At 38.9% G+C, this 12,358-nt stretch overlaps 1 protein-coding gene across 1 annotated transcript in view; it reads right to left on the bottom strand.

The window, feature by feature from the left end:
- The window catches only part of CDH12 (cadherin 12), an 805,590-nt gene that overhangs the window by 552,702 nt on the left and 240,530 nt on the right, over positions 1-12,358 (bottom strand). The window lies entirely within an intron of this gene.

The raw sequence follows: 12,358 nt of genomic DNA, 5'->3' as shown, positions 1-12,358 counted from the left end.
AAAATTTTAAAAATCCTTAAAATCAGTAGATGTATGAATATTTCTGAAAGTTGGGAGACATGATTATCTGTTACCTTATGTCATTGTATAGAAAATGTAAAGAGATACCTCTTGTATTTTTTTTAAAAAAAATGTTATTTATAAAAACTGCGGAAATTCCCCCAAACTCTGTGGATATGTGAAACACTCAGAAATGTGATGAGCTAGCAGTGGTAAATGAGTTCCACCATTGTAGCAAGTTTTACCCCAATAGCTGTAAAAATGAGGTAAAAAGGAGCCCCTGAATTTTCCCCATTATGCACAATTACTGTAACAAAAATAACTACATTTTGTTACTCTTATAATACAGTAGAGCCTCACTTATCCAATATAAATAGACCGACAAAATGTTGGATAAACGAAAATGTTGGATAATAAGGAGAGATTAAGGAAAAGCATATTAAACGTCAAATTACATTATGATTTTACAAATTAAGCACCAATACGTCATGTTTTAGAACAAATCAACAGAAAAAGCAGTTCAATACACAGTAACATTATGTAGTAATTACTGTATTTACGAATTTAGCACCAAAACATCGCAATGTATTGTAACAGCTGTTGATCTGGGTGGGAGGCAGACTGCGTTGGATAATACAGAGCATTGGATGAGTGAAGGTTGGATAAGTAAAAGTCTAATGTAGTAATGAAATTTTTCATTAATCATATTTTAGAAACACTTTAAAAACATAATGTCAGTGCCCCATAGTTTTGTAATTAGTTTTTAAACATGTTTTATCAGTTGATATTGCCTGTGTATGTACGTGTGTGTATATATATACACACACACTTACTTACACCACAAAGGCTCCTACATAGCTTGATGAATGACCCAACAACAAATATGGAAGGTGCACTGAGAGAGGGTGGTGTGAGTTGTAATACACCCACATTCAAAGAGAGCCATGTGAATCTCACCAATTATGGTTTTGGACCAAATTTGGCACACATTAACATTGTGGCCAACTTGAAATACTTGTAGGATTTGGGGGAAAATGACAGAAGATCCATTCAGTTCCGCATTATTCTAATTATCTTCCCACAACTGCTGCTATGAAAGTGCTGGTGTGGCTCTTCTAATTGCTGACCCTTGTAAAATATTGTGAAATAAACTTCTGCCAAACCGTGGAGGGAAATGGTTTAGTGCAGGCATTGGCAAACTCTGTCCTGCAGTCTAGGCACCACTCTTTGACTTCTTCCCTCCAGCCCCCGTCTGTCTCAGCCCCCCTCTCCGGATGTGGACACAGCAGCCTACCATGTCCCTTGGCTGAGAGGAGGGCCGAGGCAGGGACCACCATTGACTAGTGCTCTTTGGAGAGCTCTCACCAGTGACGTGTATCTCCTCCTCCTCTGAGCCTGGAGAAGGCAACCCACCTTCCCCAAACTTAAAGGGCTGGTGGGCGAACAGGCATTTTGTACTGCCCAGAGAACAGTAGCACCATCCTTATATTCTTCTTTTTGTTCTTTGCCTGTTTCTCCTGCATCTGGGCATATGTGTTTGGCATTTGATGCAGATGTATCATAAGCAACTCTGGAAGTTTCTCTTGTTTCAGTTTTGCTTTTAGTAATTTCTGTTTCTAGACATTTTGCCTGCTGCACAGCCACACACGATCTCACTGCCTGTATAGATTGCTGTTGAGAAACCTCTGGAAGCTTATATTCTTTTTCTTTTATCTCACTCATAACATCTGGGTTCTGGAAACACTGAACTTCGTCTGTTGTAATTTCTTCACTTTCCTTTTCTATCAGTTCCCAGAGGTCACTCACAAATATATCATTTCCCTTCTTTCTTTCCATATCAGTCTCTATCATCTACCTAATTTGTATCATCTTCTTTTCATGAATTATTCTCTCTCTCTCTTTCTCTTTCCGCTTTAATTTCTTGTATTTTTCTTCTTTTTAGTTCTATCTGCCATTTCAACTTTTGTATCTCCTCAGAGACTGCCTTCTGAGTTTCTGGCAGTGCCATCTTTGTGAGTTCACTCTACCTCACAACTTCTACCAGCTTTGCTTTAAATGTTAGATTGGTTTTGTCATTCAAATCCCTTCAGCCTTGCATCGGATTAGTTTTTTTTACATGAATCCCACTGCTGCCACCATTAAATATGAGACACACTCTGTCTCTATTCTTTCAAGGTGGAACTTTTATTTTATAATCCCAACTCTGCCACCATTAAATATGGGACACACACTCTCTGGTCTCGTGGCCTGGCTGAAGGGACCTCTTATTTGTTTATCTAATCAGATATGCAAAATGGTCAGGAAGGGGACTGGCTGATAGTCTGAGTAAAATATTGCACTAAGGAGCAAAGGATTGTTTTCTTCTTCTTCCTTTTAAGACTGCTCGAGCTGGAAGTGATACATGGAGAGAGAGTTTGTTTGAAGGTAAAACAGTTACTTAGTTTATTTGTATAATTCTTATGGCATATGTTTAGTGGTTACATAGGATCAATTGCTTGCTGCTTACAGAACAATGTTTCAATATGAGTTTCTCTCAAACTATTCTTATCTTCTCAAAGGACGGTTATTCGAATACATAAAAACAGGTTTCTTTAACCAATTTTCCAGCTGCTCCTCAGCTATTTCCTTCCAGACCCTAATTGACTGGCTAACTCTCAGGGAATGCCTCCAGCTGACTCCCTAGCTGCCATTGAATGTTCAGTTGGGCGTCTCCAACTTTCATCCTTGCTTCTGCCCCCTTTCAAATCTTGGCACCCACTCATTTGCAAATGACCAATCAGGTAACTCGCATGTAACTGGCTTCCCCCACTGGTGCTACTGTTCTCTGGGCAGCACAAAATGGCTGTTTGCCTGCCAGCCCTTTAAGGTATGTCACTTCCTAACTTTCTAAAGTAAGTCAGGTACATTACACATGGCAGTGGATTGTAACTGGATGACCCTTGTGGTTTTTTCCAACTCTGATTCTAGGATTTTTACATAATGTTAGGTCTCTATCATGGAGAAGGCTAGCAAAGTTGTGCTAGAAAGAGAGACTGCCTGCAAAGCTGGAAAAACTCCATATATTTTTGTTTTCACACTGATTCCCGAAAGTGTTGGAAACTTCATTTGAGACTCCATTTGAGAAACTGGGATGGGGGATCCCACATCATTTCTAGATTTGAATCAGCCTTGTCAACAGCTCTGTCCTTCTACAAGTCAAGAGTACTTGGCTAGTAAACAGAAATGTATAAAAAGAAAATTCTAGATATTCTTTCATTATGTACAGGAAGCTCTCTGCTAGAAGAGAAAAGTCTCAGAATTGAGTGTGAAGGTTAACCTTTGGTTCCTATTCTTAACATGAAGTACTGGACTTGTGGATTCTTCCTTAGCAACTTGAGCTATTTTTTGAATACTGTATTGACTGCACAGAAAGAAGAAGTGATTTGTAATGCTTGGTTAAGACATTGTTTGCACACAGCAGAACAAATCAATTCATTATCTGGTTCACCTTGATTCCATTTACAGTGGGTTATTCTGTTATCCAGGGAAGACTAACAATATAGAATGTTGCTGTGTGTATTTGTGTGTATCTATGTGTATATGTATATTGCCAATGCAATATTCCAGTCATCCACTGAAAACTGATGAGTGCCCTTAGGGTATGATTACTGCTAAATATTAATTCATTGATAGAGAAAATGTGAACAAAACTCACTGAATCAAATGACTATGATTTTTGCCACACCAAAGCTTTCATGGATGAGGGAGATCAGTTTTCTGGCCTCAGGTGTAAGATGCCAGATGTCAGGGAAGCTATGCCTGGTGAAGAATTGGAAAGAGTCTGAAGCAAGGATACTGAAGAGGGTTGCTTCTTGGATCATCATCAGCTATATAGACAGAAGGGATAGGCATTGCATTTTTTCTGATATTCCTCTCCATTCAGCTGGCAGTTCATTTTTTGTTTTGTTTTTTGCGTTCTAATTGTAAAAAAAAAAATAGTTTAGTTTGTTAATTAAATGCTGGGCTTTATCTTAGTAATTAGTTTATAGTATTTGATTTATTTTGTTTATTGTTTATTTCTTATTTGGCTAGTTAATTAGTTGTTTAAATTTCATTTGGGGAGGTTTTAATTACTTTACTGCCTTCTGTACAATGCCCCTTCTCTTTCCACTGCCTCAGCTGTGCCTGCACCAGATTGTTCACCCATTAAATCTTTTGCTTATTAATTAGAACCAATTAAATATGTAACATTAATACATTTACCTTTATTTCAATTCACATCTTATTTGTGGTATCATTATTCTATCTGTTGGCCAGCAAAATGCATTCTGGAGCAAATGACCTATGGTTATTTATAGTTGGTCTTTGGTTGGCACAATATGTTAGGATATTGTGCCTTATGTCCACATTTGGAAGCTAGAGTCAAGATTCACTCCTTGCCAGTATGTTAGCTACAACCTAACCATGCACTGCAGACAGCAGGCAATGCTGTGTGTTAAAAGGGAGGGCATGCAATGTATCACAAATCACAGCTTGCATGAGAAGTGCATAATCCACCACAACTTGGGGAGAATGGTACACATGGCTGCCTTATATCTTGTGATTTACACATTTGCCCTCAAATTTATTTCTACCTTTCATAATATAGTTGAAGGACAGTTCCAGAAAGAACAAACTCTGCACACTTATTTGGAGCAAGGCCATGGTGGCCTATGGCCGTAAATAAAATTGAAGGACAGAGTACTGCTATCCCCCCTGAGCCAACACAGTTGCCCATATACCTCCCCCCCCGCCATCAGGACCACTAACCCTCCTCCTGAGGTTGCTAGTAGATCTATTGTTATGGTGGTTCTGAATTCAATCTGGAGCTTATTATCATTATTTTTGAAGCTGCTGCAAGTTGAGTTAGAGCTTTCTTTCTAGTAGTGGATCCTAATTATGCAATGGGAGATCTTCTGCTCAATAAAGGGCTGCAAAGGCTGAATGCTTCTCTGCTTCCATGGTGGCAATTCCTGCCACCACATCACTGCTCAGCCCTTCCCAATCACCATCACCATGAAAAATTAAGTCCTTCACAATACTAGACCATGATGATCACCATTGACCCAACCAACACCGAATTGCCTGGGGGATTATTGGGGGATTTCAGAGTAAAATATAGTATATAGCATGTTTTTTTAGGGGTGTGTGATTTCTCAAAAACCCATCCCATTTTCAGTCCCATCCCCCCTTCTGTTTATCAGAGAATTACTGAAATCAGGAGGGTAAAAATACTGTTTCATGATCTATCAGCCAGAAGTTCCATTTGTGTTCCAGGAAGATCCAGCCCATTGTTGACAGTGAGGGACATGGTGAGGCTCCTCTTTCCATCATTTTTATGGCTATCAGGATGAAAATGACTACACTTGGAGGATATGACTGCCACCCCTCAAGCTTCATTCACTGATTTTAAATATTTTTTAAAAGTTTCTTCAAATAAAGGAAGAAGGTTGCTGGACTGGTGCAGAAGTACACACACACAAGCCAAAAAGTAGGGCTGAGGAAGGAATAGCAGAGAGTAAAAAAGGTGAACTAGAAGAAAAGTTTTTTTTTTATTTTTTAGGGGGAGGAACTTAGGCTGCTTCTGCAGGACATAATACAGAAGCCAGAAGGTAGATCTGGGGAAATTCTCCCCATGAGGACTCAAGGGAGTCAGGCTATTCCCTAAACCTATCCCACACTCAGTCAACATAAAGCATTTTTTTAAAAAAATCCGTAAAATATTTCAACAAACACAAAAAAGCATTTTTAAAACTCACATCCCCACCCCAAAACACATGCATACAACCAACTCCTTCCTAGTGAAATTACTAGTAAAATAAAACTTGAAGAAAATATTAACTAAGAAAATTCAGTGTAGAACAAAAAGGTTGGAATTCTCAAAAAGCAATCCCTAAGCACTAAAAAGCAGTGATAGAACACATGAAGCTAGCAAGCACAATCTCTCTCTCTCTCTCTCTCTCTCTCTCTCTCTCTTTCTCTGTCTCTCAAATGGCAGGATGCCACAGAAAAGCAGCAGACCTCACCCTGGTATATATAGACCACCTTTGCAAAAAGACACATGATCTGCTTTCTTCTTCTGATTGGCTCTGCCAAGACTACCTGACACCCATGCATGGGGGGCAGCAAATTCAGCCAGAATCTGATGAAGATCTGCACCATGTGCCTAGTTATTGTTGACCTTCTACTGTCCCTGTCACCCATCTTGTTTCTGGGGATCCAGCTAACGGATCACCCAAATCCCCCGAATACAGTATATTGAAATGATATTGTGTATACCCCTATTGCCTAGTTATGGCTCCTCTCTCCTCCACCGCGATTACTATCACCATAAATCACTATTTATTTTCTGTAGAGAGCACCCTTGGCAACATAAAACTGAATACACAGTAACACTGTTGCAAAGGCACAATATCAAGCTATTTTCCATTGCATTGGGCAGATAAATATGTATGTTCATCCATGGAAATTATGGGGTTTTTTTTTCTGTCAGCATTTAAATGTATGTGTCAAATACTGGATAGTTTAGCTGTTGTGAATTTGTAAAGAACCAACCTGAATTGTGTCTCTCAGCTGTATTAGTTCTAAAGTTTAGAACTAAATTATCCACTAGTATCTGGACATCACAATTATTCAGATGCAGTGTTCACTTGAGCAAACAATCCCTAACAACCATACACACACACACACACACACACACTTAAATGGTAATTTCTCTATACATCTGTAAATGTTGAAGAACTGAAATGAAATATGTAAACTGGCCCCAAGGAAAGAAAACATAGATTCTCAAATATCACATAATCTGTTTTGTAATTTCAACACCTCAATGTACCTGAAATTTAACTTGTAAGTTTCTTATATTTGAAAAAAATGTGTTTATTTAGCCTTGAGCTGATTCTATGAATATTAGTATTAAAAAGTATGTAAAGCAGTACAATCACCTGTAATAATCAGTCCGTGGCAGAGTGCTTGTCTAAAACAGATTTTGCATTCCTGCTGCTAATAGGTCCAAATAGGATGCACTTACTAGAAATAGCAATTGCTTTATCATTTTGTACAACCCATTGAAAATATTATTATTAGGAAGTTTACATGCATAAATGAGTATGTTTTTTGTCTTTTAAAAAAGCCCACTGCCAACTGTGTTCTAATGAACAATTTCATATGGAATGACAAAACTGGAGGAAATTTTTCTGTGTAGGAATAAATGACCCAATTCTGAACATGATGCATTTCAAATGCTATCACACCTGGGCATCCAGCAAAATTAGAAGTGGATCCCCTGCAGGCTATTATGACTACAGACAAATTAAATATAGCTACTAATAGGCATTTGTGGTGTTAAAATTTATTATTGGGTGTACATAATTGTTTGCTGTGAAATCACAAATCTTATCAAACTTAAAAAATGTTTAATAATGCATTTTAGCTGTGTTTTACATTATTTTCTCTCAATGTCTTTTTTTGTTGTTGCTACTAAGAGGTTGCAACGTACTTTAAGTTGTAGTAAGGATCAATGTTGTTTGTGCTATAACTTTAAGTTGCTGTAAGGTTCAAGGCTGTCTGTGCTACAGCTGTTTCAGTTAATTGAAGAGTTAATTGAGAGTGTTATTTTCATGTGTATAAAGATAGCTACTGTGTGTTTAGTTCTTTGCCATTGTGCGTTTATGCCATTGTGCCTTTATGCTGTTTGTGCATCTATGCCTCTGTGCCATTCTGCTTTGTGTAAGCCGGGGACTATGCTGCAGATGTCCTGCGAAGACACAGCCATGAGAAGAGGACAAGGATTCCTGCTTATCACAGCTGAGTAATGATATCTCTCAGAAGATATTGTTTCATGTTACTTTTGTGGAAACAGCAATCCTGCTACTTTGTTTTTGTATGCTGCCAATACTACAATATTTTTCTTTTCTACTTTAAGCTGAAATCTCGTGTGTTTTTCTTTTATGAGCCAATTCATCACACACACAGTTAACTGGGCTAGAGTCAATCTGCATGCTACTCATGCTAACGCATGACAGTTTATTCGTTCAGTCAGTTCTGACACTTCAAGACCTCATGGACCAGCCCACGCAGGAGTCCACGTCAGCTGTTGCCACCCCCAGCTCCTTTAAGGTCAAGCCAGTCACTTCAAGGATAGCATCCATCCATCTGCCTAGCCACACATATCATCCACATCTACCTCAAGAACAAAGTCATGTGTTCTTGAGTTCATTTTTAATGGATTTTTAAAATATGAATTGATGAGAAAGAAACTGAGAGGACCATGAAGCGCTTTCTCTGAATAGATTGAGGGAAATGTGAGGAGATTCTGGTGAGATCTGAAACTGGTCATTTGCAAAGATATTAAAGATGTCAGGATATTTTGGTTTTCACTTGAGCACTTTTGATCACAATGTTGCCTTATAGTCATCTTATTACTAACTGAAGATTGCTTGAGCATTGTGAAAAAAATGACAATTTAATCTCTCCTATAAATAATTATCCAAAAAACCTAGATATTTGATCTCAAGTAGTGGTGCTAATACCCATGCTATGAAAACCAGGAGAATGGCTTTGTAAACACATCTTTATTGATTAGCAACTCTTTTCATGGTCAGAGAAGCTCAGTTATTCTTAAACTAGGGAGTGAGTATGTGATTTTGCAGTGCTAAATATGTATTCTACCACTGAACAATGGGCTTGGGTTGCCATATTTTGATAATGATGTGATGTCCACTACCTAATTGGAACACAAATCTTTCCTACGTTGTGTTAGGACATTTAATGAGACCAGTTTTGGGATCCATCTACACCAGACATGGGTAAACTAAGACCCACAGGCTGGATGCAGTCCTTTGCACCCTCTCTTTTGTCTCCACACTCTTCTCTCACCGGACGGATGCAGCAGCCCACTGGAGGGTTTTAGGATCTGAGGCAAGGAGGAGAGCTGTGGAGGAGGTGGAGAGGTGGCTGATGACATTGGTGGGGCTGTGCTGGAGTTCCCCCTAGGTGAACAGGCCCAGATGCCTTTCTTTCTGAGGGAAAAGGAGGGAGAAAAGTGAAGCATCACCAATGGAGGGATGAAGGCAGTGTTGATGAGGAGGAGAGCAATCTTTTGCCTCAGCTGTGCTGGGTGCAGACTCTCTTCCTCAGCATCCGACCATGAGGACTGGGAGGAGCCAGCCCTCAGGGACCAACTGCCATGGCATGAGGCAGTAATAATCAGCAGAAGAGAAAGAGGGGGGAGGGAGCAAAGGGCGTGCAACTAATCATGCTCAGCCTGAGCGAGGGGCCTAGGACAGTCCAAACTGTGGCCTCTCCTGAGCCAGGAAACTCCTCAGCCTAACCTACTTTGAAGGATTGTGTGGAGAAAGCCAGCAAGAGGAAATAGGATGTGTCCCCACTGGGTATTCCCATTATCACCAGTTATAAGAGGAGTAGGGGGGACCAAGGGGTACATAACCAGCCACACTCAGCCTGAGTGCACATGTGTGCATGTTGGCAAAATAAAGAAAAACCCTTCCCCTTGCTACGCCCTGTTACCTCCTGCATTTCTTCCAGCCTCCTCCCATACATCACTAAGAAAGGGAGATTCTCCAATTTCCCCCTGCCGTGCCCACCTTGTGACATTGGCCAGAAGGGGACCAAGAGGAAGGAGCAGTGTTACTGCACCTCTGTCTGGGAGCCTTGTAGTGAAAGGGAGGAAAAGGAGGGAGGGCAGAGGCATGCCTCTCTCTTTGTGAGCCACACACTGAAGAGAAATCTCTAATTGATTACAAAGGGGCCGCACTCCAGTGTTTTTCCACCCTCTTTACCCAGCCCGCAATGTGTCCCCAAAGCAAAAAGATTTGTCAATGTTTGATCTACACTGTTGAAGTAATGCAGTATGACACCTCTTTAACTGTCATAGCTCATTGCTATTGAATCTTGAGAATTGTACAGAGAAGGTCAGAGACCTTGTAAAATGACAAACCCCATATTCTATAGTATTGAGAAACTGATGTTAAAAAGGGTGTCAAACTGCATTAATTCTACAGTGTTCATGCACCTTGGTCCTCAAAACAGTTATGAATGGGGTCTGCTTACGAGAGTTGTGCATGGAAGATATTCGCTCACATGCTAGCTAGATCTGTCTTCTATCTTGGTGCTTTTGCTGCTCTTAGGATTGCTCCCCTTGCTTTTAGACTCAATTCCAATCCTTTCCTTTGACAATTTCCTCTATTTTTCTTAGTTTAATATCTTTAATTCCTTCTTTTTTATTATTTCACTAGGGAAGTGAGGGCGGGTGTGCGTTTGGAAGGGGCTGTGAAAGGGCATTATGGGATCGGTGTTTGTTTAAATATTGGGGTGGTTTAGTGAAGGAAGAGGATAGCTTAACTTATTTGAGTCTCCAAGGGGTTAATTAAATTCCTTTTCAGGTCTAGTTGAAGAATATGAAGTGAGGTGACCCCAGAAAAAGTGGTTTCTTAAGTCTGATGCCTTAACCCAGATCTAGTTGAAAGATAAGTGGAGATAATGCTGCAAAATCCACTTTAGTGATTGGAAAACAGCTTGGAGCCTTTTGAGTGGATTCTCCACTCTTCTTAATGGCAGCACAAGCACACAAGTGCACGCTGAGTGGCCTTCTACAGAGATCCTAAAATCTAAGAGAAAATGGGATGTTTGGAGGGTGGGTGGCAGCTAGATGACACTTAACTGAAAATGTGCTCTGAATTGCATCATTGGCTGGAAATATGGGTTAAAAAGTTGCTTTTATAATCTGAAATTGGTTGGAGAATGTGTATGTTCACATCACTGTATATCCTAGCACTCAAGAAAAACATGGGACTTCATTGCAATATGCTGGGGTAGACTGCTCATTTTAAAATACTGAAACAGCTGATGAAAACTATAAACAGATAGAGCCTCAGACACACAAGTAACTAAATGGAAGCACAAATGGAAGGCAATTCCCATGAGAACTCTCTACAACCATTCCTTTGTTCTCATATTTATGAAGTTAAACACAGCTTGAATTTACACAGTGGGCACCAACATGACAGGCAAGTTACCCCAAATGGTAGCAAGGTTCAAGAGGGGAAATTTTAAAGCAGCAGGAGGGTAAGGAGTGATAATGACAAGAAATCTGCTTGTGTACATTTTCTTATATCCACATCTACACTTATGAGATCCAGCACATCTTGGAGAATCATTTAAAAAAATAAAAGAAAACTTTTGGCAGATATCTTGGATTCATTTTGCAGATTTCTAAAATCCACTACAAACAAACCTTTCAGGACACTTTTCAGGGAACTATTTGCTGAAACTGATAGCTCCATGTTTGGACTTGCTTTCAGGTACCGTGATTTTTTGTGTCAGTTTTTTGTCCCGGATTATGAGGCTGTCTGGAAGGGGCCCTGAGTAAAATTATACAACTTGAGATATCAAAATTATACAATTTCAGATGCCAAAACTATCTATCTATCTATCTATCATCTATCTATCTATCTATCTATCTATCTATCTATCTATCTATCTATCTATCATCTATCATCTATCTATCTATAACATTTATGGAGGCATCTATGATCCTGCATAGTCTTTGGTAGTTTTATTTGATGTTCAGCTACCTATATATATATACATACACACACACGCACGCACGCATATTATGTATATCCAAATTTGATGAAATGTTGTTTAAAAATGCTTTATATTCTTAAGTCAGATATTAAAATCTATATATCAACATGTTTCTGCTTGCTGGATAAACATGTTATAGTACTAGTGTAATGTATTCTTTTGTGATATAGATCCCTTATTCAAAATGTTTGGGATGAGAAATGTTTTCAATTTCAGATGTATTTTGAAAAAGATTTTGGGATACTTTTATTTATAGATGCGTGCATAATGAGTTATCTCAGAGATATCTTATTATGTAGGCATGAAATTCTAAACATGAAATACAATTATGATTTTATATATACTTTATCTATATAGCTTGAAGAAATTTTGTACAATTTTCTTTTTATGGGGAAACTATCCTTAAATTTGGTATTTTAAATATTTTAATTCACGAAACAAAGTTTATGAACACTGAATCATCAGAACAGAAAGGTGTCAACATCTCTGATAGCCATTTTTCAGGATTTTAGATTTTTGAATTCTTGATAAAGAAAGCTCAACTTGTATGTAATATTAAATGGTTGCAAGGCATGGCATCACTGATTTGATTTTCACCATGCTTTCATAAAGCAACCAAAAAAAAAAAAACCAGGGTGTGCCATTCCTAGTGCAATGACAATACACATGATGATGTGTATTGTTACACTTTTGCGCATAATACTTAGAAACATCTACTTCTGCTTCATTGACT

Source organism: Anolis sagrei, chromosome 4 (genome assembly GCF_037176765.1).
Source record: "Anolis sagrei isolate rAnoSag1 chromosome 4, rAnoSag1.mat, whole genome shotgun sequence".
Classification (NCBI taxonomy): domain Eukaryota; kingdom Metazoa; phylum Chordata; class Lepidosauria; order Squamata; family Dactyloidae; genus Anolis; species Anolis sagrei.
The sequence above is the reverse complement of the archived record's forward strand: the minus strand, read 5'-3'. Positions and strand labels throughout refer to the sequence as shown.